General features: G+C 47.3%; 1 pseudogene; it reads right to left on the reverse strand.

The window, feature by feature from the left end:
* LOC115140408 (protein enabled homolog) overlaps positions 1-27,250 on the reverse strand; it is a 184,013-nt pseudogene that overhangs the window by 86,932 nt on the left and 69,831 nt on the right.

Genomic DNA, 27,250 nt, shown 5'->3' on the forward strand with positions numbered 1-27,250 from the left:
TGACAACCCATTTCATGAAGCTCCTGACGAACAGGTCTTGTGTTGACGTTGCTCCAAAGGTAGTTTGGTAGTGAGTGTTGCAACCGAGGACAGTCAATTTATACGCGTTTCAGCAGTCGCGTTCTGTGAGCTTGTGTGGCCTACCACTGCTGTTGCTCCTAGGCGTTTTCACGTCACCATAACAACAGCACTTACAGTTGACCGGAGAAGCCCTAGCAGGGCAGAAATTTGACAAACTGACTTGTTGGAAAGGTGACAACCTATGACAGTGCCACATTTTAAGTCCCTGGGCTCTTCACTAAGACCATTCTACTGCCAATGTTTGTCTATGGAGATTGCATGGCTATGTGCTGAGATTTTATACACCAGTCAGCAACGGCTGTGGCTGAAATAGCCGAATCCACTCATTTGAAGGGGTGTCCACATACTTTAGTATATATAGAGAGCATATCAGGGTGAATGTGCTATATACATGGGCAGTTCACCTGCAGAAGGGAAACCATTCGGCCTAGGCCTAGTATTTAACAGAGTCTTGGTAACTACACACACCACCACACACCTGCATCCCCACAAGGGCTCTGGTCACAACTAATGCACTATATAGGCTGCAGTAGTGGGTGTCATTTGAGACTTGGCCAACTCTGTTACCGACCAGCAGAACAAAACAATTAGGCCAAGGCCCTGTCAGGCAGTAAATTATTCACCAACATCCTTCACCCTCCCTCCCACTCTATAGCAACTACTCCAACGGGAGGAGACAGACATGAGAGAGAGGGGCAGAATGTGAAGAGAAAGAAAGAGAGAGCGAAAAAGAGAGAGGGTAGAGGCCCCCTGGGGAAGAGAACCGCCACATAACCTCTCTCAGGTGAGTGTCAGCAGGGGAGAAGGGAGTGTTGTTCGACAACATTAAACCATGCAGGGGAAAGCCTGTTTTCCACTGTTGTCTTTGAAAGAGGCTTGAAACATGCATCTCCTCTCCGCAGCGGGATACATCAGACTCAATTTCATCTAGCGGTCGTTTCCTGATTATTGATCTCTAGTCAGACCGGGGATGGCAGAGAGACCTGAGACTTTTGTGGAATTGCTCTCGAAGGTAGAAAAGAAGAGAATAAGAGGAATTGCAAAGCTGGCGAAACACGAACAGGCCCTAGAGGGAGGCGCAGTGTTCCCAGACTTGATGTGGGAAGCGGATGCTTTGGAATGGAAGAGGGAGGGTCTCTTACTCAGCAGTACCTTTGTCATCTCACTCCCTCTGCAAGGGAGAACCCAATCCACGCCTCACTGTCAGCACCCATCAGCATATAGCAGTATAACACATGAACTATGCCCTGCCAAACATACATAGCCATGAAGGTCACCAGCCTCTCTCTTCAAAGGAAAACAGCTATAAACACAAAGCAACCTCTTGCTCACTGAGACAAGCATCACTCCATCTACGACACGATGACCCATGAAAGCAGGGTAGGCACAGACATAATAACAGCTGTGGTTACTGGCTGTCCATTAAAAGGTAATTGCAACAAGCAAATTGCTTTGTCAACAACAGGGAACCTGAGTCTCAGCACCAATTACTCTTTAAGACCACTCACAGATTGTTGTTTTTTTTAATAAAAAAAAACAGTATTGTAACTAAAGCGCATTATATTCGTGGCGGCGCTAGAAGGTGATCTATGCTCTTTCATCCGAGAAAATCATCATTCCATTAGCTACCCTGACTATCTTCAGACCTGAATTGCTTTCGCCAGGCAGTTCTAGATCTGCCTGCCTGCTGTAGTCTGTCTGTAGTGACAGAGTACTGATAACCTGCCAAGAGACATGAACCCACTTATCCCAATACACAGCCAGCGTCCTAGTCTCTCTCTCACACACACACACACACACACACACACACCTTCCCAGTGTGAACACACCTGACACTACAGCGCACCTTAATATGCTCCTAATGGACAACAATAGAAACCCTACAGTTTTCAGTAGAACTGGTGAATAACACATAATGGTGACATGGAATAGTAAAGGACATGGTCAAAATCAGTTATACTCTCACGTCGACCACGAACTGGGGCATAATATACAATGCAAATGAATGGAGAAGAACAATGGAAATAAAACACTAATTTATTCATGAACTACTGCTCTAATCAGTACTCAAATACATTTGATAACCAAGCTCTTATATCAAGATTCCCTTGTTCCACATTTCCACCGGTTTCCTTGTTTCACGGGACTCTTGTCTCTAGGAGTCGTGTAATAAAGTATAGTGCTCTCTTCTAAACCACCAGAGAGAATCTGGAACCTAACTAAGGCCTTTGGCTCCGATCCACCACCACTTTCCAACCACAGGAAACTGAAACCCAGAGGAATCCAACCCCAAACCAAGTGTCCAAGGCAGGGGGAACATGCCTTCTAGTGCATTCTCAGCCCTCCGAGTGAGCTTGAGGCAGCAACATGGCATTGGTGGTGGACTGCCCTTCCCCATAAAAATCAGCGGTCGGATCAGAGGTTGCTCATTACCCCTTAATTTTCACTTCTTTCACCCCTAAATCTGCACAGTCATCTAAGCAATGGCTGCCATTGGCTGACCACCCTCCCAAACACATATGGGTTGAGTAATGCGTGTTAGTGTACCACGGCTTACTGTTGTCATAACACAGAGACTGAGAGACCCCAAAAGGCTCTTCACATCACTGTGAAGCAAATGGGAATAGGAAGAATGGCTGTAAAGCCAAGCAACTGTAAAGAAAAGAAGCTAGCTTCTCAATGGAGATTGTTGTGGAGTCCTGCCTACCTAGTAGATGTGTCGCTAGCTGTGTAGGAAAACAAAGCGAAAGGACAGTGGCCAGTCTCTCTCTCTCTCGTATCGTGTTGCCTTAATGCTAAGTTGAGTAGACCCAGACTCCCTCATTAAAGTCCTGATCCCATTCAGAGCCTCTCTTCTCCCCATTAGTTCCTCTCAGTCTGCTCTCAGTATGCCTATACAGCTGCCTCTGGGATCTCTGAAGGACAAGGTAGTAGAGTACTCCACTCTGAGTACCACTAACACCATCTCCTTATACACACACACACACACACACACGCCTCGGTTTTTCTGATGACTGCCGTGCCTGGTTCACCAACTACTTTGCAGACAGAGTTCAGTGTGTCAAATCGGAGGGCATGCTGTCCGGTCCTCTGGCAGTCTCTATGGGGGTGCCACAGGGTTCAATTCTTGGGCCGACTCTTTTCTCTGTATATATCAATGATGTTGCTCTTGCTGCGGGCGATTCCCTGATCCACCTCTACGCAGACGACACCATTCTATATACTTCCGGCCCGTCCTTGGACACTGTGCTATCTAACCTCCAAACGAGCTTCAATGCCATACAACACTCCTTCCGTGGCCTCTTAAACGCTAGTAAAACCAAATGCATGCTTTTCAACCGTTCGCTGCCTGCACTCGCACGCCTGACTAGCATCACCACCCTGGATGGTTCCGACCTTGAATATGTGGACATCTATAAGTACCTAGGTGTCTGGCTAGACTGTAAACTCTCCTTCCAGACTCATATCAAACATCTCCAATCGAACATCAAATCTAGAGTCGGCTTTCTATTCCGCAAAAAAAGCCTCCTTCACTCACGCCGCCAAACTTACCCTAGTAAAACTGACTATCCTACCGATCCTCGACTTCGGCGATGTCATCTACAAAATAGCTTCCAACACTACTCAGCAAACTGGATGCAGTTTATCACAGTGCCATCCGTTTTGTCACTAAAGCACCTTATACCACCCATCACTGCGACCTGTATGCTCTAGTCGGCTGGCCCTCGCTACATATTCGTCGCCAGACCCACTGGCTCCAGGTCATCTACAAGTCCATGCTAGGTAAAGCTCCACCTTATCTCAGTTCACTGGTCACGATGGCAACACCCACCCGTAGCACACGCTCCAGCAGGTGTATCTCATTGATCATCCCTAAAGCCAACACCTCATTTGGCCGCCTTTCGTTCCAGTTCTCTGCTGCCTGTGACTGGAACGAATTGCAAAAATCGCTGAAGTTGGAGACTTTTATCTCCCTCACCAACTTCAAACATCTGCTATCTGAGCAGCTAACCGATCGCCTCAGCTGTACATAGTCTATCGGTAAATAGCCCACCCTTTTTTACCTACCTCATCCCCATACTGTTTTTATTTATTTACTTTTCTGCTCTTTTGCACACCAATATCTCTACCTGTACATGACCATCTGACCATTTATCACTCCAGTGATAATCTGCAAAATTGTAATTATTCACCTACCTCATGCCTTTTACACACAATGTATATAGACTCTCTTTTTTTTCTACTGTGTTATTGACTTGTTAATTGTTTACTCCATGTGTAACTCTGTGTTGTCTGTTCACACTGCTATGCTTCATCTTGGCCAGGTCGCAGTTGCAAATGAGAACTTGTTCTCAACTAGCCTAACTGGTTAAATAAAGGTGAAATAAAAAAATAAAAAACACAACACACACACATGTATAAACACACACATGAAGCTGTAACGTTGAGCCAGTGGAATTGGAACAGGTATAGCAGAGGGTTTCTCTTCCTTCATTAATGCTAATGTCTCTCTATCAAAATATAACATCAAAGGGCTTGGCTGTGAGAGAGCAGGCAGCTAGCGCCTCCAGCAGAGCTGTGAGAGAGCAGGCAGCTAGCGCCTCCAGCAGAGCTGTGAGAGAGCAGGCAGCTAGCGCCTCCAGCAGAGCTGTGAGAGAGCAGGCAGCTAGCACCTACAGCAGAGCTGTGAGAGAGCAGGCAGCTAGCGCCTCCAGCAGAGCTGTGAGAGAGCTGGCAGCTAGCACCTCCAGCAGAGCTGTGAGAGAGCAGGCAGCTAGCGCCTCCAGCAGAGCTGTGAGAGAGCTGGCAGCTAGCGCCTCCAGCAGAGCTGTGAGAGAGCAGGCAGCTAGCGCCTCCAGCAGAGCTGTGAGAGAGCAGGCAGCTAGCGCCTCCAGCAGAGCTGTGAGAGAGCAGGCAGCTAGCACCTCCAGCAGAGCTGCCTCCAGCAGAGCTGGAGAGCTAGCTAGCACCTCCAGCAGAGCTGTGAGAGAGCAGCCAGCTAGCGCCTCCAGCAGAGCTGTGAGAGAGCAGGCAGCTAGCGCTCCAGCAGAGCGCTGGCAGCTAGCGCCTCCAGCAGAGCTCCAGCCTCCAGCAGAGCTGTGAGAGAGCTGGCAGCTGAGAGAGCAGGCAGCGCGCTCCAGCAGAGCTGTGAGAGAGCAGGAGAGCAGCAGCCAGCAGCTAGCGCCTCCAGCAGAGCTGTGAGAGAGCAGCCAGCTAGCGCCTCCAGCAGAGCTGTGAGAGAGAGAGCAGCATCCAGCAGAGCTGTGAGAGAGCAGGCAGCTAGCGCATCCAGCAGAGCTGTGAGAGAGCAGGCAGCTAGCGCCTCCAGCAGAGCTGTGAGAGAGCAGCCAGCTAGCGCCTCCAGCAGAGCTGTGAGAGAGCAGGCAGCTAGCGCCTCCAGCAGAGCTGTGAGAGAGCAGGCAGCTAGCGCCTCCAGCAGAGCTGTGAGAGAGCAGGCAGCTAGCGCCTCCAGCAGAGCTGTGAGAGAGCAGCCAGCTAGCGCCTCCAGCAGAGCTGTGAGAGCAGCAGCAGCAGAGCTGTGAGAGAGCAGCACCTCCAGCAGAGCTGTGAGAGAGCAGCCAGCTAGCACCTCCAGCAGAGCTGTGAGAGAGCAGGCAGCTAGCGCCTCCAGCAGAGCTGTGAGAGAGCAGGCAGCTAGCGCCTCCAGCAGAGCTGTGAGAGAGCAGGCAGTTAGCGCCTCTTGACGTCAGAGCCAGCAGAGCTGTGAGAGGCGCTCCAGGGACTAGCTAGGCCTGCTTATGCAATACAGTGCCTGCCTTCTATATCCCTACCAAAGAATAGATGGCAAATGGATCACCGCTCTGATTGTTATTGCTAAGAACAGGAAGGCAAATCACCGCTCCAAATCATTATTTTCTTCAACACAGTCGAATGAACAGACCCCATGGAGGTTCGTCAGCAGACAGACATCACTCCCTCCACCGCTTCCTCTGTCCCCTGTAGGCGCAACACCAAAGAGAGGCCTTGGTCGACGGCTGTGTATTTTCCACATGGCCACAGAGAGAGCAGAGGAAATCCTGATCTCTAAATTGTGTACTTGCATGCAGTGGTTAGGATTTAACAAACAGGAATGTTGGCATAGGTATCTGTCCGCAGTTTTAATGCCATGGCTATTGTTGGCTTTAATAAGAGGCTGAACTAGTCTCTACACTCATAGTCTGGGCAGAGGCCTGTTTCCAAGCTGAAAAAAAGAGGACAAACCCTGTAAAATCTAAACAAAACAAAGTAAGACAAAGAAACACGAAGGACAGTGTTTTTCCCCCACAATTAATGTTGAGGCTCTGAGTAGATTTCGATAGAACATGTTTGTTTTGGGCTTTGACTCAGCTCTGAGGCCCGAAGACAGAAGAGAATGGAATTTCCATGGTGTCTGCTCTGACTCAAAGAGGATGCTGGGGACCACATCTATGTGGCTCCTGTGGCTGGATAAGAGGACCAGGGTTGAGGGCTGGGGGGCTGTTCATGGAGCAGTGATGAGAGACAGGCAACCAGTCCACAGAACACTCAACACTGGGGCAGATTCACCGCCCACTGTAGACAGAGATGGCAAGGGCGTAGTAGCATCCAGAAATAAACACAGGGAGGCTGTACAACCCTACTAGACGCTACCTAGAAACAGTCAGATAAGTAGTCAGAGTACCTCAGTCATCTAATGGAGGGTTCATTTACCTGGAGAGGGTCTCATGAAACACGCCAGGGAGATTTATCATCTCCACAGTGAACCAACACAATATGGATGTGTCAGTTCAGCATTCTGCCTGACGTGATCACATGTCAACCACATGTCAGTGAGGGGAAACAAGAGCTTTCTTCCAGCCAGCCAGTCCATCTGTAAGGCATTAGGGGATGGGGAAGGATGTAGGGGAGGCCGACAGGCAGTCGTAGACATATTGAGGGTCTGGTTCAAAGTCAGGGCTGAAGACTCCAACTGGACGCAGAAATTCCAGTAGAGTCTGAGTGAGGACTCCTACGGGACACACCGACGCATGCAGTGCATTCGGAAAGTATTCAGACTCCTTCCCTTTTTCCACATTACAGCCTTATTCTAAAATTCATATTTTTTTTCCCTCATCAGTCTCCACACAATACCCTGTAATGACAAAGCGAAAACAGGTTTTTAGAATTGTTTGCAAATTTATTACAAATAAAAACAGAAATACCTTATTTGCATAAGTATTCAGACCCTTTGCTATGAGACTCGAAATTGAGCTCAGGTGCATCCTGTTTCCATTGATCATCCTTGAGATGTTTTTACCTGTCATTTTTACCTGTTACCTGTCAATTCAATTGATTGGACATGATTTGGAAAGGCACACACCTGTCTATATAAGATCACACAGTTGACAGTTCATATCAGAGCAAAAACCAAGCCATGAGTTCGAAGGAATTGTCCATAGAGCTTCAAGACAGGACTGTGTCGAGGCACAGATCTGGGGAAGAGTACCAAAAAATGTCTGCGGCATTGATGGTCCCCAAGAACACAATGGACTCCATCATGTTTAAATGGAAAAAGTTTTGAACCACCAACTCTCTTCCTAGAGCTGGCTGTCTGGCAATCGGGGAACAAGGGTCTTGATCAGGGAAGAACTCGATGGTCACTCTGACAGAGCTCCAGATTTCCTCTGTTGAGATGGAAGAAACTTCCAGAAGGACAACCATCTCTGCAGCACTCCACCAAATCCGGCCTTTATGGTAGAGTGGCCAGACGGAAGCCACTCCTCAGTAAATGGCACGACAGCCTTTTACTGAGAAACAAGATTCTCTGGTCTGAGGAAACCTGGCACCATCCCTACGGTGAAGCATGGTGGTGGCAGCATCATTCTGTGGGGATGTTTTTCGGTGGCAGGGGCTGGGAGAATAGTCAGGATCAAGGGAAAGATGACAACGACCCTAAGCAAACAGCCAAGACAACGCAGGAGTGGCTTCCGGACAAGTCTCTGAATGTCCTTGAGTGGCCCAGCCAGAGCCCGGACTTGAAGCCAATCGAACATCTCTGGAAAGACCTGAAAATAGCTGTGCAACAATGCTCCCCATCCAACCTGACAGAGCTTGAGAGGATCTGCAGAGAAGAATGGTAGAATCAACCCAAATACAGATGTGCCAAGCTTGTAGTGTCATACCCAAGAAGAGTCAAGGCTGCAATCGCTGCCAAAGGTGCTTCAACAAAGTACTGAGTAAAGGGTCTGAATACTTATTTAAATGTGAGATTTAATTTATTTTAAAAAATTGATAAATTTGCAAACAAATCTAAAGGACAAATCTAAACCTGTTTTTGCATTGCCATTATGGGGTATTGTGTGTAGATTGATGAGGGGGAAAAAATGTTAATCCATTTTAGAATAAGGATGTAACGTAACAAAATGTGGAAAAGGTCTGAGCACTTTCCCAATGCACGGTAGATTGTAGACAAACACCACTGAGGCGAGCCTAGAACGCTTTGATCCACCAACGGCTGGTTGCCAAGATATTTCCCAAACCCAGAAAGTGCAAACGCATACACACCGCAACTGGAGTGAGCAGCAGGACAGCACACCTCCCCACATGGGCATTCAGTGCAGCAGAGTGAGAATGCCAGTACAGTACTAGTCCCCACTTTGCCTTACAACCAGCCCCTCTCAGGTGGCCCCCGGCTAGTGTCAATCACACAGGAGTGAGGAGGAGCAGAAGCTCAGGGCTAGCCGGACACCAGAGTACTGCTGGCTAGACATGGGACAACACTTTAGCCTTACAACTCATCATGTGTGCAGATAGTGGACTGTTCCATTTCAAGAGCTCTTCCTTCAACAGATCACAGAATGTGGCGCGATTGTTTGCTCAGCAAACATCCACAGAGGTAGTTTATACACTCCTCCGGTTCACCACCTACAGACCTGGAGCAGACAACACTCTACATTCCTCTCAGCATATAGTAGAAGAGCAGAAGGGAAGCGGTGAGAAATGCCACTGCTGAAAACTCAGTGATGATTGAGGTGCCAGAAGCCTGCTGGTCCTCAAACTGTTAGAGGCCCATTGTAGGTGGAGGTGTTGAGTTTCAGAGCCTTAACATAATGTTGGGTTTCTATCTGAGATATACCCTAGTGTTTAACCCAAAAGGCTCAGACTTGTATTTTTCCATCTACGCGGGCCGGCACGCCTGTCTCACTGGACCATGGCTCCGGGTGGACCTGCTCTGACTTGGGCCAATGCCGGGCCACTGGTGCTCTTCAGTGGCGTTTACATAACAAACCATGTCTGTGAACTTTAACACCTTCTCACAAAGCAACAGTGTTGATGCAGAGGTTGTTCATTCTGCTCACCACAAGTCTTTAGAGTCCCACTCCTGATGGAAACACAACAACACTAGAGTTCACATTGACATAAAACAGTGGTGACACACAGGTCTTAGTAGAGTCCCAGTCGGGTGGAGGTGTTCCCCTCGGCTAGAGGTAGGACCAACAGCACCTGGCCTCTGCTGAGAAATATATGGGAGATCCAGTATCAAGGCTGACGCCAGCAGGCTAATCACGGAAACATTGTGCCCTCTCCCTCCGCTTCGACGTGTATACAACTTAAGACACCTGAGTGACGATGTCATCAATAAGGAATTCATTTGCTTCGTGAAACGGTTCATCGACAGTCTGGTCCCATCTGTATGTGCTCTAGCAAACATGTCTGGCATGACAACAGTCCGTGGCAGATCGTTATAAGAGTTGGCTAGACAACATAGCGATCTGTAGCCAGGATCGTTTCTAGCAGGAGCATTGGAGCACTTTGTGGTCTTGTTAGCACTGTCAGTCCCAGTGTAAGAAAGAAATACCATGAATACACTACATTTGTTGGAACTGACTAAATAATGTAACAGAAATAGAAAGAATAGCCTTGGTCATCAGGAGTAGCATTACTCAACAGCAGATTCAGGAGTTTGAGTCCAAGCTGTTGCCTTAAAATGGTTACAATTTGTACGGACAACTTTGACTGGTCCCTAAAAGACAAGGTTGTGTGTGTGTGTGTGTGTGTGTGTGTGTGTGTGTGCCTACGCATGTGTGTTGCTCTCCATCCCCTCCACAGCATGTCAGAGTGCAGGGGGAACATTCCCAGTGGAAAGAGAGAGCAGAAAATAAATTCCTTTTCATTCCCATAAAATCCCCCTCTGAGTTTTCACTGCACGCCCCTCAATCTCACCAGGTGAAACTAGTAACGAGGATGGGGGAGACTATGGGGGTAGGGGGTAGACTATGGGGGTAGACTATTGGGGTAGGGGGTAGACTATTGGGGTAGGGGGTAGACTATGGGGGTAGGGGGTAGACTATTGGGGGTAGGGGGGTAGACTATGGGGGTAGGGGGGTAGACTATGGGGGTAGGGGGTAGACTATGGGGGTAGGGGGTAGACTATGGGGGTAGGGGGGTAGACTATTGGGGTAGGGGTAGACTATGGAGGTAGGGGGTAGACTATGGGGGTAGGGGGTAGACTATGGGGGTAGGGGGTAGACTATGGGGGTAGGGGGTAGACTATTGGGGTAGGGGGTAGACTATGGAGGTAGGGGTTAGACTATGGAGGTAGGGGGTAGACTATGGAGGTAGGGGTTAGACTATGGAGGTAGGGGTAGACTATTGGGGTAGGGGGTAGGCTATGGGGGTAGCGGGGTAGACTATTGGGGTAGGGGGATAGACTATGGGGGTAGGGGGTAGACTATGGGGGTAGACTATGGGGGTAGGGGGTAGACTATTGGGGTAGGGGGGTAGACTATGGGGGTAGGGGGTAGACTATGGGGGTAGACTAGGGGGTAGACTATGGGGTAGACTATGGGGGTAGGGGGTAGACTATGGGGGTAGACTATGGAGGTAGGGGTTAGACTATGGAGGTAGGGGTAGACTATGGAGGTAGGGGTTAGACTATGGAGGTAGGGGGTAGACTATTGGGGTAGGGGGTAGGCTATGGGGGTAGCGGGGTAGACTATTGGGGTAGGGGGTAGACTATGGGGGTAGGGGGTAGACTATGGGGGTAGGGGGTAGACTATTGGGGTAGGGGTAGACTATTGGGGTAGGGGGTAGACTATGGGGGTAGGGGGTAGACTATTGGGGTAGGGGTTAGACTATGGGGTAGACTATTGGGGTAGGGGATAGACTTTTGGGGTAGGGGGCAGACTATGGGGGTAGGGGGTAGACTATGGGGGTAGACTATGGGGGTAGGGGGTAGACTATGGGGGTAGGGGGTAGACTATGGGGGTAGGGGGTAGACTATTGGGGTAGGGGGTAGACTATGGAGGTAGGGGTTAGACTATGGAGGTAGGGGGTAGACTATGGAGGTAGGGGTTAGACTATGGAGGTAGGGGGTAGACTATTGGGGTAGGGGGTAGGCTATGGGGGTAGCGGGGTAGACTATTGGGGTAGGGGGATAGACTATGGGGGTAGGGGGTAGACTATGGGGGGGGGTAGACTATGGGGGTAGGGGGTAGACTATTGGGGTAGGGGGTAGACTATGGGGGTAGGGGGTAGACTATGGGGGTAGACTATGGGGGTAGACTAGGGGTAGACTATGGGGGTAGACTATGGGGGTAGGGGGTAGACTATTGGGGTAGGGGGTAGACTATTGGGGTAGGGGGTAGACTATAGGGGTAGGGGGGTAGACTATGCGTGATAAATGTCAGTTCCTCATCATCTATTTGCATGTTGTAGAAATATGTAGTGAGTCCCCTCCCCTCAGCCCTGCTACACTAGTCACAATCCTTCATTGACATTTCCTCCAGTCTTTTAATAGGCTGAGAGAAACTACAGCCATCGCCTTAGCAACACTGTGTGTATGTGGGTGGGTTTTTAATGTGGATCCCTGGCTGCTTCCACATAGCTGTGAGAGTGAGACACTCCTAGACTTAACCATTAATCTCTCACTAGTTCACTCACTCACTCTCTCACACACACACACACACACACACACACACCTGATGAATATCAGACAGGAGGGACTGACCTATTGCCTTTGTGTGTGACGGTGTGTGTGTGTCACTATGACCCCGGGTGGGGAGGGAGAGTGAAGAATCGAGAGAATGTAAAACAACTGTTACTACGCACAGCGAGTAAGACTTATGGCCACAGCCTGGACTTACACAATGCAGTCTGATTATCCTCCACGACAGCCATACACAGGCAGCCCACTCCTCCCCACCACCAACCCTACCCAACCCAGTACAGCAGAGAGGGAGCTGACGGCTTAAAAACACTCACTGCCATGAGTCATCCATAACACCAGCAGATTTGGTGGGAAGAGAGGGATAGATAGACAAAGATGGAAAGGGAGAGATAGCGAGAGCCAGTGTTCATTCATGCTGCTCACTAGGCAGGACAATGTGAGGCATGATCACTGTAAAAACAGGCGGGCGGGCCCCTTAGGTGATCTCTTCTAGCTGGCATGCTGGGGCCACAGCTCCAGTAGATGGGCTGTGTTGATGAGCCAGGGGAGGCAGCTCTTAGTCGACTGGCACACAGACAGGAACACACTCTAAAAACGGGACAGTTGGGAGGCGACTGACTGAGCGCTAATACCTTCATAACGATGACTTTGTGGGCTGTTCACACTAGGCCTCATGCAGTAGAGGCGAGCGCAAAGTACTTGGGCACAATTAACATGTGAAATGTAGCTCAGCTGGAACAGGAGGCCCTTGCTTGCTTTCAGGAGATTAGTGGAAATGGGACTCAACTTGATTCGCTTCTGTGAAGCTTCGTTCTGAACATGTGATATTCTCAGTGCATCTTCAGGCCAGGATGACAAGAGTCAGTACCTTCTCTTGTTCACCTGAGCAAGCTTGTTGAGTGGAACCTCAACACTTACAACACAGAGTAACACTGGATTCAAGTAACTGCGTCAGGTCCAAGGAAGCTAGTCAAATTCAAATCGACCTTTTCAGGGAAAAAACACTGAAAACATCCCTGTGGATTCAGTTCCACCCTAATGAAGCCATTCACCATAGGACCCAGAGGAGCACAAGATTACTGGGGTCCTTCCCTGGTGTGATCAACAGGTAGACAGACGGCTCTCATTGGCTGTAATTGGTCTGACCTTCGACAGCACCATGCCAACGAGCGCCAGAAAGACCCCCTGGGGAGTGGCGGAGGAAACACTGTGTCGTTCTGGGGTTCTGAATACCAGGAAGGGACTAGTGGTGAGGCGTGGGAGAGACATCATAATCCATTGTTGTCATACCAAAACTGTCCTCCTCTGCGTTCACCAGGTGTGACGGAATCAGAACTCAAATCACAAAGCAAAAAAAACAACCCAAAACAGGTTCCACATCAACAAAATGATGACAGAGACAATTGCAACCCAAAGAAAAACATGTCGTCATACAGAAGGTGTTTGAGGGGGAAACTTAGTTTGCATGCTGCCACAACCCACCGGAAGCGTTGACCTTGTGAGCACACTGCTAGCGTGTGTGAGTGACAGCAGCAGCACTGTGTTTGTGAACCCGTCAACCTCATCAGGTGTTTACAGGGTGGCTGGCGGGGCGGTGAGAAAGTAGCAGGTGAGCAGTTCCTCTTCTGGAGGTTATTCACTGGACGAGTCCTACGCGGCCATTCAGCCAGTCACAGAGAGAGATTCACATGGAAGACAGCAATCAATCTCCCATCACCCCGTGGGCTAACAGAGCAGGCTGGGAACTACTGGTTTTCATTAGGCTCAGGGTCGACTGGCCAAGTTGTTTGTTGTTGTTACTGAACATGGGATTTGGAAAGCTAGACTGGTTCCTAATGCATCAATCCACAGTGGAACGTTCAAATGAAAGGGAGAGAACCCTGGTGAGGCCTGACAAATGTCACTTGAAAACATGCCTGAAGTGACATTCCCAAATGTATATGCCTAGTTACAAACGAGGACTTTGTGTCAGCGCACATTGGGCTGATATGTGAATAAACTGATCTAAATATTTGATCCTCCTTTGCTTACCATGATGTATTACTTAATGTTCCGGCGGCCACATGCAGTAGAGTACACGTCCGCAGCTCCTTAGGGAGCGATGCAGCAGAATGATACGATGAACAGAGAAACCGCAGCATCTGGGAACCACTCATTGTAACAGTAACAACATCCGCGTCAAAAAAAAGATATCCAACATCATGCCAGGGGAATCATTTCACAATAGACATTAACGGCCCAAACTCTTCCTTCGCCTATATCTCTGTCATACATCAAGGCTTCATGTGAAGCCAGTCCTGTCTAACCCATGAAGATGTGTTCAAGACAACAAAAGCCAAGAGGCTCTGCTTGGCATGAATATGCAACAGTTGCTTTGATGAGGAAGACAAGACACATTCTGTACTGAGAGACAACCCATCTAGTACTATATTAGACTATACAGTACAGCAGGCAGGCAGGTAGGCTACAGTACCTACCGGTAGATGTCCATTTTGGAAGACAAGACGCATGCTCTTTCATTGAGGATGAAGCTGGAAGCCTTGCAGTGTGTGGAGGTGTGGAGCTGCATGGTTCTCCCCCAGGCCCCCCTCCACCCCACCTCCACGCTCCCCAAGACTCAGTGCCCAACGGTTGTTACTGCTGCCAGACGCTCTGTGGTGCAGTCCGTCCCTCCCTCCACCTTCCGCTCTACCACCCTGTCGGATTCATGTTGATGCCCACTTCTTAAAAAGGCATCCGTGAGTCATGATGAAGCGATGCATGAGTGCTGCAAGTCAGCCAGTCAGCCAGTCAACCAGCCAGTCAGTGATGCTCCTCCATGCTAGCCTAGCGTTGTGATGTGAACGGCTGCTGATGCTGAATCCGGCTTTTCACAGTGGTAGAGGGGTAACCTGGCAACAGGCGCTCTCCTCTCCATCCCTCGCAAGCAGCCAGTTGTTAAAGGAAGATCACATTTGGAGAAGATGAAATCACGACACACACACACACTGGGGCGCAGTTCAGCAGAGATTTCTTCTCCTCCCCTCTCTCTCTCTCTCTCTCTCTCTCCCAACCCAGTCTTTCCTCTCTCATCTGCGTCTCCCTCCAGAATATACTCATCATAATAACCAGGCAGAATTATCTGTGTTTCGTAGCGTCTTAACGAGCCTGAACCAAGCGTTGTCATGGCACGTTTAACGGGGAGGAATTCTCCCTTCCTGCAGGTGATAATGATTATAAAACTACAAAGCTAAGGAGGAGCCGTTGTCTGAAAATGAATGCACCTGACCAGAATCATCTGTGTTAAAGGCTTATGTAACATCTCTGCATGTAGGCTCCAGTATAGAACACTAAGGGTAAGGCATTGCTCCTGGGGTCGGGAAACTGGCCTTTCTCTGCACGTCAACACACACCCTTGAGCAAACATTCTCCCACACACAACCTTCAGCCAACAACATTCACCTGGACACACACACACACACACACACACACACACACACACACACACTTCTCCTCCTGTAGGCCATCATTGTAAGTAAGAATTTGTTCTTAACCGACTTGCCTAGTTAAAGAAAGGCTACATACGGGCTACTCCATGTTTGTTATAAACAGTCTGTCAGCACAGTGAGAGAGGACAGAATTAACCATGTCGTAGCCCCTACAACAGGGGGGATATTTTTAACCCTGGCTGATTAAACCATAGAACCCTACCACTTGCTCACCGTCACTTTAACAGCTTGAGGTCAAAGTTGTCTTTAACCACAGATTTAGGATCAGATTACCAGACCCATAATCCTAATCTTAGTCTAAGCATTAGAGGGGTGAAAAATATCTGGCCCTGTATCAGTGGTCTGAGACAACGTCTACCAACTCCAAAGATTCTACTTCCCCCGTCCATAAGGCCCCAGGAGGTCTGACAGAACAGATGCATTCTGGTTATGGCGTGAGGCGAGGGTGGGCGGCAGAGAGAGGAGGGATTCCAGACCTGACTGCATGTGAAGCGGCTGTTGGTTCGCCATGGGAACGGGAGTGAGTGTTAAATCAGCTGCAGGATAAGGACCCAGTCGGTCACAAGACAGAGCAGGGCTGGCCCAGCAGATGCACAGTCGTTAATCAGGACCCCAGTCACCCTTGCACCCATAAACACTGCTGTTAATCTGAGTGTTGATTGGGCATTTCCATTTCCAGAAACATTTCCATACCTCGTTTATGAGACTCATCTCACTATAGATCACTGGTTCTCAGTCCTGGTCCTGGGGACCCAAAGGGGGGCACATTTTAGTTTTTACCCTACCACTACACACCTGATTCAAATCATCAAAGTCTTTTGGTAGGCTAAAAACTCAAATGTGCCCCCCTTTGGGTCGCCAGGACCAGGACTGAGAACCAGTGATCTATAGATGACTAAATCACTGAGCAGCACAGAGTGTGTTTACATGCTAAACAAAAAATGACAATGAATTGTGACAATATTGTCCACCTCGGTTTCTGTTTCCTCATGGGGACAGTATAAAACCCCGGCTGAGAAAAAAATACATCTGCCCTGGGAATTCATTTCAAAGATGAATAAAAGCACTTACATGAGAGCTACTCCTCACACGTTCAGCAACCTGCAAAGTCAATAACTGTCAAAACACTGGTCTCACATTAAGAGCTGTACAATTCAATTAGGACCTGCACTCACAAAGGAGTACCAAACATGTACTGACAACAGACACGTTTACTGTCACAGAATGACAAAAAAACAGAGTGCAGATGATCTATAAATGAAACGCAACACACATATGTTTGGTACCCCAACCACCACAGCCATAAACTGACAGCAGGCAGTGGTATCCACCTGTGTACTGCCAAACCCCTAAAGCTAGGCAAGCCAGGCTGACCATATGTGAGAAGGAGTTCTGCCTTCTCCCACCCCTGCCTCCCCTCACTCCCCCAGCACCTCTCGGGAGCACACATGGTGCGAGGGAGGGGGGTGTGAGACTCCTTTGTGCCAACCTCCTGGGTATGTGATGGTATTTTGAGTTTAGTGCCACAACAGGTGGCTGGGGCATGCTTGGCAGGTTACTCAGTCAAAGCCATCTCTCTCTCCACAGCCTTGAAAGAAAGAAAGAGCGAGAGAGAGAGGAGATAGTGAAGAAAAGGAATAGAGAGAGATAGTAAAAGAAAGGGAGAAAAAGGAGGGAGGTGTAGAGAAAGATAAGACCACTCAAGGAGGCATGAATGATTCAGTTCTTCACTTCTACAGCCTGCAACTAAGATGCCAGACCGAGAGACAGAGTGCGAGAGAGGGAGAGAAAGAAATAAAGAGGCAAGAGAGGTGTGAGAGAGAGAGAGAGAGAGAGAGGAGACTGAGGTGAGAGAGGTGTGTGTGAGAGAGAGAGAGAGAGAGAGAGAGAGAGAGAGAGAGAGAGAGAGAGAGAGAGAAGCAAACGAGAACAGGAAGAGAAAGGAAGAGTGAAAGAAAGACGGAGGCAAAACAAAGTGTAGAGAGAGATAAGACCACTATCAAGGAGGCATGAATGATTCCGTTTTTCACTTCTACAGCCTGCAGCTAAGACACAGCCACAATGCCAGACAGTCAGAAGAGCTGAAATTGAACATTACATTCACCTTGTGATTCAGGGCCTGAAACAGTGATGGAGTATTAAGATTTTCCTCCTTCCTTGACCATACAAGAGTCACGAAGAAGATGGTGGTCCTTACTAAAAGCACAAACAAATGAGTGTTTTTCCATTGGTCATGTTCACAATAATCACAGCCATTTAGGCTCCAGTACCTCACAGATATAGGGTGAAGACATAGCTACACACATTCAGACAAGCATGACATCACTGACAGGAACCAATTGTTCAGTCAAATGAATGGCGCAGGCAGCTGAGCACGACAACATCATAGATCTTCCTGGATCTTAAGTAAAGAATCCCCAAGGGACTTTGAGGAGGCTCTTATTCCCAGAAGCACCAACACCATGCAGGCGGCAGATGATCACATGATCTACTTCAGCGTTATCACTTTGTGGGCGAGGCTTGACGAGGAGCCATATATCACTCAACTGTACAGGACCACCGACACCTTGCTTAGATCACCTTCACCCTTTCCAGCTGCGCTCCATGACTACATGACATCCGAATGCCCGGAAATCAATACCCCTTTAAAGGAGCCCTTCAACCCTAGCCCACTGAGGGGACATACATCAGGACTGATATACCAGTCTCCCTTCTGTCTTCCCCGCTATCTGTCCAGCATCTGAGCATGTCTGGATGAAAGCTGAGAAACTAAGAGTAGAATGAGTAATCAAGCAGTAAGTCAGCACTCGTCTGCCCACGGGGTGAGAAAAGGGTCACGGCTGAGTTTGACCAGTGACAGGCAACCGAGGCAGTTCACAAGGAAATGTACAACAGAGAGAGAACGGCAGGGAAACTACAGAGTGCTGAATAAATGTGTCTTTTGTTGCTAAACTAAGGACGACACCCAGCTGCCCAAATGCTCTTCTCGTTCACTTGTGTTTTCTCTGCACAGACAAGCCAAGTCAGTCGCTGTTCAGATCACACTGGCAAAAACAGTCATGTGTGGCAGTGCTACCGAGCCTTGTGGGACCCCGGCCTGAATAACAAAACAGATTGGGGAGGAAAAGGGTGATAAAAAGAGTGAATCAGGAAAGTGTTAGGCAATTCTCCAGTCGTCTGCCTTTAACGTTGCCACTTCGCCAGGCAACGCAATGCACTGCATCATGGCATCACTGACTTCAAAGCACCGGGACTATTCATTATATTTCAGATGAGATGCGCCAGGTGTCCAGGGGCCTTAGGAGATCAGATCAACATCTCTGCTGCACTTTAAGAAGTCACGACCAAGAGGAGGAAACATGTAGACGAGGAAAAGATGGAGGGAAAGAGGGAGCAAGGGAAGGAGGAGAAGTGGGGTCTTGTGTTACAGTACATACAGCTGTTAAACATTACTGAGTCAGTGGCCACGCTGGTGGCGAACGTAGCCCTGCTGCAGTGTAACATCAGACCCCAGGCCTCCCTGAAGCTCCCCTGAAGCCTAGGCCTCCCGGACACAGAAGAGACTATATGGAGGAGACTATATTGAGCTTCAGCATCAATCAAATCAGCAGAGTAAATCACTACGAAGGCTAGAGCCTGACGCCTACACTGTCACCTCACTACAGGACATCATAACCAGAGTGAGAAGGGAATGGAGGGAGAGAAGAAGAGAGAGTCCGGAGACAGGAGCAACAAAACGGGGGAGAAGTTAGGAAGGAGGACAGAAAGGGCCAGAACGCATGAGACAATTCATGATATCAAGAATGATCAGAGAGCAAGGTGGGGAAAGTGAAAGAGAGAAGGGGTTGAGAGGTAAAGACAGAGATAGAGTGTGAGAGTGAGAGAGAGTTGAGGTAGAAGTTCTGCCAAGGCTGGGTTTTAAAAGGAGCTCGCCAAGCTGGGTTAGCGACACCGTTCAAAGTATTAGGGCTGTCACACGCCCAGACACAGGTAATGGATAACCAACACATGGAAAAGACTCCCTGCTCCGCCAGATGCCTTTAACAGCTCTGCAGACAGTTGTGCTGCAATGGTTTTTACATTTACAAAAAAGTATTTGTGTTATTTGTGTTACTGATGGTAGGCTTTGTTACTTTGGTCCCAGCTCTCTGCAGGTCATTCACTAGGTCACCCCGTGTGGTTCTGGGATTTTTGCTCACCGTTCTTGTGATCATTTTGACCCCACGGGGTGATATCTTGCGTGGAGCCCCAGATCGAGGGAGATTATCAGTGGTCTTGTATGTCTTCCATTTCCTAATAATTGCTCCCACAGTTGATTTCTTCAAACCAAGCTGCTTACCTATTGCAGATTCAGTCTTCCCAGCCTGGTGCAGGTCTACAATTTTGTTTCTGGTGTCCTTTGACAGCTCTTTGGTCTTGGCCATAGTGGAGTTTGGAGTGTGACTGTTTGAGGTTGTGGACAGGTGTCTTTTATACTGATAACAAGTTCAAACAGGTGCCATTAATACAGGTAACGAGTGGAGGACAGAGGAGCCTCTTAAAGAAGAAGTTACAGGTTTGTGAGAGCCAGAAATCTTGCTTGTTTGTAGGTGACCAAATACTTATTTTCCACCATAATTTGCAAATAAATTCATTAAAAATCCTACAATGTGATTTTCTGGATTTTTTTTTCTCATTTTGTCTGTCATAGTTGAAGTGATGAAAATTACAGGCCTCTCTCATATTTTTAAGTGGGAGAACTTGCACAATTGATGGCTGACTAAATACTTTTTTGCCCCACTGTATGCTGAGCACATGTTGGCTGCTTTTCCATCACTCTGCGGTCCAACTCATCCCAAACCATCTCAATTGGGTTGAGGTCAGGTGATTGTGGAGACCAGGTCATTTGATGCAGCACTCCATCACTCTCCTTCTTGGTCAAATAGCCATTACACAGCCTGGAGGTGTGTTGGGTCATTGTCCTGTTGAAAAACAAATGATAGCGAGACTAAGTGCAAAGCAGATGGGATGGCGTATTGCTGCAGAATGCTGTGGTAGCTATGCTGGTTAAGTTTGCCTTGAATTCTAAATAAATCACTGACAGTGTCACGAGCAAAGCACCATCACACCACCTCCCCCTCCATGCTTCACGGTGGAAACTACACATTCACCTACTCTGCGTCTCACAAAGACACGGCAGTTGGAACCAAAAATCTGGACCACTGGTCACTAATGTCCATTGCTCGTGTTTCTTGGCTCAAGCAAGTGTCTTCTTCTTATTGGTGTCGTTTAGTAGTGGTTTCTTTGTAGCAATTCAACCATGAAGACCTCATTTACGCAGTCTCCTCTGTACAGTTTATGTTAAGATGTGTCTGTTACTTGAACTCTGTGAAGCATTTATTTGGGCTGCAATTTCTGAGGCTAATAACGGATGAACTTATCCTCTGCAGCAGAGGTAACTCTGGGTCTTCCTTTCCTTTGACGGTCCTTATGAGCCAGTTTCATCATAGCGCTTGATGGTTTTTGCGACTGCACTTGAAGAAACTTTCAAAGTTTTTTAAATTTTCCGGATTGACTGACCTTCATGTCTTAAATGAATGATGGACTGTCGTTTGTCATTGCTTATTTGAGTTGTTCTTGCCAATATATTGGACTTGGTTTTTTACCAAATAGGACTATCTTCTGTATACCACCCCTACCTTGTCACAACACAACTGATTTCGCTCAAACGCATTAAGAAGGAAAGAAATTCCACAAATGAACTTTTAACAAGGCACACCTGTTAATTAAAATGCATTCCAGGTGACTACCTCATGAAGCTGGTTGAGAGAAAGCCAAGAGTGTGCAAAGCTGTCATCAAGGCAAAGGGTGGCTACTTTGAAGAATCTATTTTTGATTTGTTTACATTTTTTGGGGTTACTACATCATTCCATATGTGTTGTTTAATAGTTTTGATGTCTTCACTATTTAGGAAATAGAAAAAAAGTCAATAAAAAAAGTTTAGAAAAACTCTGGAATGATTAGATGTGTCCAAACTTTTGACTGGTACTGTAGGTGTACATCAATTACACTCTGTCACCAATTTGCGACAATGACAAAATTAGGCCTTTGGAAAAAGAGACAATGAGGGCAGCATTCAGACAGACAACAAGACATCTGTCATAGCCTGGGCACATATAGTTTATTATGCAGACTGAGTTCCAGCCTTTGACCTAAAGGAACAGGAAGCAGTCTTTCTCCTTTCACACATTTCCCCCAGGGACCTTTGAGACAAATAATATTCTCTGGATCAATGACAACAAATGCAGAAAAAGTACAAAGAAATTGCACAAATCTGTTGAATAGCGGGCGTGGTGTGCTATAAAGAGTCTCTCTCATTTCAGCAATAACTTTCTTAATTTCTGACAAGGTCGCCCAACAGAGACAGATCTGCATAGTAATGTTGTTTATTCATTCAACTTTATTGTTCTTCAGCCAAAGCTTGTTAACGCAGCGACTTTGGTGTGAGCATCTCCGAGCCAATCCAGAGTGATGGAACCTAATGGGTATGTCTCCACTCTCGTCTCTTGCCAACATTGATGCAAGGTGACAACTGTGTCACCCAACAGAACCCGCTATTGCCAACGGGCTAGCTCTGTTACCTGTGTATGGGAACTGTCAGAATGATGACGGTGGTGAGGAACCTTCACCTGATGTGAAGAGAAGGCTCAGTTTTAATGCCCTAGCTACATAACCTTGTCCCCAGGCTAATTGCTAGATAGCTGGCTGGTGGACAGGACTACTACCACACCCCACATCTCTAGTGCTAATGTTTAGCTCAATATCTAACTCCTGAGGTTGTTGTTGTTCTATTGGCATCCTCTCCAGCTCCAGTCTGATCGATGATGTCATTGTTGCTAGGTACTGTTGTCATAAGCCAGAGACTGCTTTGAAACAAGTGTCTGTGGGGGAGAAAAACAACAAAGTTCTCACTATGGTGTGGCCATGAAGAGATAAACAATTATAGCGATGCAAGAAGAAAAACAACCATGCCGAACAAGTTCATAACCAACTCAACCAGGAATATAACACCCCATAAAAACGTGTCTTGAGAAAATGGCTCAATAACAAGAAGTTGACTGTCACACCGGTTCCATAAAGCTACGGTGATCTATATGCTAACTCTTGATGAAATGGACTACCACCCTAACGCCATCTGTTCATGCCTTTGACATATGGCAAAGTGTCCCATTTTCTGTAGCTGGATCTCCTCAGAGGCAACCGGAGAGGGCTCTCTAAAGTGCAGCTGGGGGAGCGAGACAAAACACACAGCTACGGCAATTAAGTCAAATTGATTCCACAAACCCGGGGGAGGCTACAGCTACACTTCAGCAGCTGATACACGTGTTCTGTAGAACAGCACAGCACACAACGAAAGACAATATACACATTATACCACGTCCCATTGTCCTGTACACTAATGTAAAACACCTACATATAGAACACATGGCTGAACATACAGTACATATACATCAGTGGAGGCTTCTCAGAGGAGGAAGAGTATCATAAAAATAAAAATAGTGAAACATTTAAAAAAGTGATCCTTTTTTAGATAAAACTATACTAGATATATTAACATCACCAAATAATGTATTAAAACACTGTTTTCCAATGAAGGTCTACAGTTGCCTCAATAGAACTCTGCAGGGTAGCACCATGGTGTAGCCGGAGGACAGCTAGCTTCAGTCCTCTTCACTTTCACTTACTTAGCTAGCCAATGCAGCTAGTTAGTTTGGCCTACTCAAACATATGGCTCAAACAGAGAGGGATGCTATGTTAGCTAACTGGCTACAGCTATCCACACGTGAAGGGAAAAGGTGAGAAGAGTGTACATGTGAGAAGGAATTCCACAACAAGCAAAATGATCATACTGTTTATATGTGGCTGCTATGAAAGTGAACTGTGTTAGTGTGTGATATGGGGTGTATTCATTCCGGCGATTCGGTTGGGGAAACAAATTCTTAAATGAAGCGAACGGGACGAAATAGGGATAAACACACCTTAATTTGTACGAGCAAGAAGACAAGTACATTAGAGTGTCTAGTTTGAGAAACAGACGCCTCACAAGTCCTCAACTGGCAGCTTCATTAAATAGTACCCACAAAACACCAGTCTCAATGTCAACAATGAAGAGACGACTCCAGAATGCTGGCCTTCTGGGCAGAGTTCCTCTGTCCAGTGTCTGTGTTCTTTTGCCCAACTTAATATTTTATTTTTATTGGCCAGTCTAAGATATAGCTTTTTCTTTGCAACTCTGCCTAGAAGACCAGTGTCCCGGAGTCACCCCTTCACTGTTGACGTGGATACTGGTGTTTTGTGGGAAATACTTAATGAAGCTGCAAGTTGAGGACTTGTGAGGCGTTTGTTTCTCAAACTAGACACTCTAATGTACTTGTCCTCTTCCTCTGTTGTGCACCGCTGCCTCCCACTCCTCTTTCTATTCTGGTTAAAGCCAGTTTGCTCTGTTCTGTGAAGGGAGTAGTACACAGCGTTTTACGGGATCTTCAGTTTCTTGGAAATTCCTCGCATGGAATAGCCTTCCTTTCTCAGAACAAGAATAGATTAACGAGTTTTAGAAGAAAGGTCTTTGTTTCTGGCCATTTTGAGCCTGTAATCGAGAACCCACAAATGCTGATGCTCCAGATACTCAACTAGTCTAAAGAAGGCCAATTTTATTGCTTCTTTAATCAGAACATCAGTTTTCAGCTGTGCTAACATAATTGCAAAAGGGTTTTCTCATGATCAATTATCCTTTTAAAATTACAAACTTGGATTAGGTAACACAACGTGCCATTAGAAAACAGGAGTGATGGTTGCTGATAATGGGCCTCCGTACACCTATGTAGATATTCCATTAATAATCAGCTGTTTCCAGCTACAATAGTCATTTACAACATTAACAATGTCTACACTGTATTTCTGATCAATTTGATGTTATTTTAACAGACAAAAAAAATCATTTTCTTTCAAAAACAAAGACATTTCTAAGTGATCCCAAACTTTTGAACAGCAGTGTACATACATATTTACAGTACATACATGAACACTCATGCACACCCCCAGGGTAGGACTTAACTAAAAGGCTTTTTATGAACTCGTACCGAGTGTGCATCAATAAATATAGACCCACAGCAGCAAGCAGCTGAATGCTCCAGTCACTTCATCACAGGAGAAATACTGTCCTGTAACTGGACAGGAACTAGATCTGAATGGATTCTAAGAGGACATGGTCTATTAATATGAGCTATTCTGCTGGTAGAAAGAAGCCCCTATTAGACTAGGCTCTATTAATGAATCAGTTCTGGGATGGAGAGTAGAGAGGCTCACCAGTCAGCAGCTATGAAATCAGCATAGACAGACTCTGCCCTAATCCAAACTGGGAATAATGTAGTCACTGACTAGGTCAACTCTAGAGCCATCTTAAAACAGAGACATATGGAGGAAGAGGACTCAAAGGAAACCGCTTGCTAACATTTCAAACCCACTACGTTCCCTTCCCACTCTTCCCCTGCTCGACAGAATCGCCACAGCAAGGACTTACGAGTCACGTGTCATGGCGGTGGAGGCAGCAACAGGTGTATCCAGCACCAACAACTGAGAAACGTCTGTCTGTCTGAGAGGGTCTGCCTTCGTCTGTGTCCTGCGAGGTCCAGAGAGGTGTCCAAAGAACTGCCCGACAGCACAGTGAGGCGACTGTGTAGACTAGAGGCTCCAACGGGCCTGCTGTCACTATGACCCCTCCTCCAGGGGGCTAAATCGGGCGCTCAGGCAGCCCCCCACAGAATGAATCCCTCACCCCAGGAATAAACATGCTGACTGAAAGGCGTCATTGGGACGGTTTTGTCCAGGGGCTTTTCTGAGAGAGAGCACCCCACCACCTCACCTCTCACCTCTCAGGGCTCCTCCCTTGCTCCAAACCCATCCTACCCCCTGCCCAAGAACCCTTTAGCACTCGCAGTACAGCACTCTGATATGTTGGTCCGGTGAGCAAGGAGGACATTTTAGATATGACTGACGGACAAGCCAATGTATATTTGTCTGTAAAGCTGAATCACCATACAGTATCACCCAACTCAGTCCAAGTCTCTAGCTAAATCAATGGAACCATGTGACATAATGATAGACCCTTGACTTCACAGAGAGACATGATATAGGTCTTATCATACAGAGTGTGAAGCACTGCCTCATCGTATTGATTCATCAGACTCCATTCTGAAAGGCCAACCTAATTCAAATAGGAAATGTGGGTCAAGACTTTAGTGTGTTATATGTCAAGGACCAAAAGGTCACAAGGTCCCTTTCCAGACCGCCAGGGCTAGGAGGAGTTTACAGGAACACTGGGGTCCTAAATCAGCACCCAAATAGAATCCATACTCACTGAACCCTCAGCAGAGCAGGCCAGTGGCCCCCCATCCTAAACCTTCACAACTATTGTAAGAGGATTAATTAATACTTTGTCATTTGCTGACCCTCAGACTGCAGGAGTTGAAAGGATTGTGGCATCCTTGCCAGAGTAGGATGAAGTTGCCCATAGACAGTGATCTAAGGGTAGATTTTGAGTCCGTCCGTCCGTACACCCCCCCCCACCCTCCTTTCTCATGTATCCATGGGGAAGATGGCACCACCATGAGAGTGGACTGAAGAGAACAAGAGGAGGAGAAACTGGCAACTGTGACTGAAACAGAAACCCACCAACACAATAAACAAGTCACTGTCTTAAGATAGCGATCAAATATATCACTACTTAATAAAAAGAGCTCTCTCCCTCCCCAGTTAACATTTTATCCTTATGGTCCATTGATCCTGTTTCTATGGTGACGTGGCCCTTTCATTCCAACGCAGGGAAATGGGCCAGTGGATTTTCAGGATTAGGGAGACATCCTTCTGCCTCTCAGACGCATTGTGTGTGTGTGTCCTTTTGTCCTGGGTTAAAAACATCCTGCTCTGCCAGAATGAAGACCCGGTCCAGCCCAGGTCAGTAGTCTGGTGGGTTGGTACTAAGCACAGCTCACTGTAGGCCAAGTCTCTTAACCTTGCAGAGGGAGGGAGGGCACAGGGCCTTGCAGATCACCAGAATGACATTCTTCCAAGGAACAGAATCGTGAATGAAAGTGATCTTTGGTGTACCGGACAATTACTTATTTTAAAAGCATGGGAACTGTTTAATAACATTATTTTATGTCCCAAGCTTTTCTTTCTAGTCCCTCCCCCCCCCAAAAAAACCGCAACAACGCGCTCATGCAAAGCCCTCACTCTGACACTCAGAAACATATTCCAGTGTCTGCCTGCAAGCTGAAAATCTTTGCCAGTGTGTGCGCGGGCATGTTTACGCTACCTGCCACTCCCCCCTCCGAACGTCAGGCTACTGTACTGATGTTACGAGCATAATTCAGAAGATAGGGAGATTTTTTTATATTAGCTAGAGAAGAATGGATTCACATTTCAGAGCTAGTAAAGGATGTTATAGGCTAGCTAGCTAGCTAGCTAGCTCAAAGGACATTCAAAGTTCCTCCATAGAAGCCACTCCTCCCATCATACAAACGGAGGCAGCAAACTTTGTGGAAATTAATGTGTGTGTCATTCTCAAAACTTTTGGCCCCGACTGTATAATTCTGTGGACTTAAGTCAGATGATGCAGGTCATAAGATGTCCAGCCTTCGAGCCTCCTCCTCAAACTTTCTCGCTCTATTTCAACCTGCATCATCACGCACGTTGCATCTTGCGCCATAGGCTACACTTGTCCATCACGCACGTA

This window comes from Oncorhynchus nerka, linkage group LG13, assembly GCF_034236695.1.
Source record: "Oncorhynchus nerka isolate Pitt River linkage group LG13, Oner_Uvic_2.0, whole genome shotgun sequence".
Lineage (NCBI taxonomy): Eukaryota > Metazoa > Chordata > Actinopteri > Salmoniformes > Salmonidae > Oncorhynchus > Oncorhynchus nerka.